This window comes from Odontomachus brunneus, unplaced genomic scaffold (genome assembly GCF_010583005.1).
Source record: "Odontomachus brunneus isolate Ranch 3 - 2012 unplaced genomic scaffold, Obru_v1 Obru_scaffold_272, whole genome shotgun sequence".
Classification (NCBI taxonomy): domain Eukaryota; kingdom Metazoa; phylum Arthropoda; class Insecta; order Hymenoptera; family Formicidae; genus Odontomachus; species Odontomachus brunneus.
This window is the reverse complement of record NW_022639722.1, coordinates 237,649-238,251: the sequence shown is the minus strand read 5'-3', so window position 1 is coordinate 238,251 and position 603 is coordinate 237,649.

The following is a 603-nucleotide window of genomic DNA, read 5'->3' as shown; positions in this document are numbered from 1 at the left end:
GGGGGGGGGGGGGGGGTGCATGGAAGTGCTATGGACTCCCTAAAGCGGTCCGGGAGGGAGGCGGCGAGGTGTTGGGTCTCACCTCGCCGCTGTAAGAGGAGTGGCTGGAGAGAGGAAATTCCATTCTCCCTTGACCCAGGAAGGGCTATCCGAGACAGAAGGGCTTGGCCAGAAACGGGGTCTCAATTGGTCCCCTACTGGGGCGGGAAACTGGGGAAGTAACGCCAGAAATAGTTCCCTCGGCTCCCCAATAAGCCGACAATGAAGGCATCCGACAGAGGTTTTAGTGGGTAGGGCCTCCCCTTATCACGGGGAGTGTCACATAACTTGCTATAAGGAGTCCCACATAACTCGCTCCCCTCCCCTCCTAAGATGGTCGTGGATATGCGTAAAGCCTTTCCCCTACCTTAACAAAGAAAAAAAAGTGTCCCAGACTATTCGGACCACCCAATTTTTTCAAACGCGACATTTTAGAGAATTTGAGAGAAAAGAGATTTTCTGTTAATTTTTAACAAATTGACCTATCAAAATGGAATAATCTAATGCTTGAATGTTTTTTAAGTAATAAAAAAATTAGTATTTCATATTTTGTGTTGCTACGTG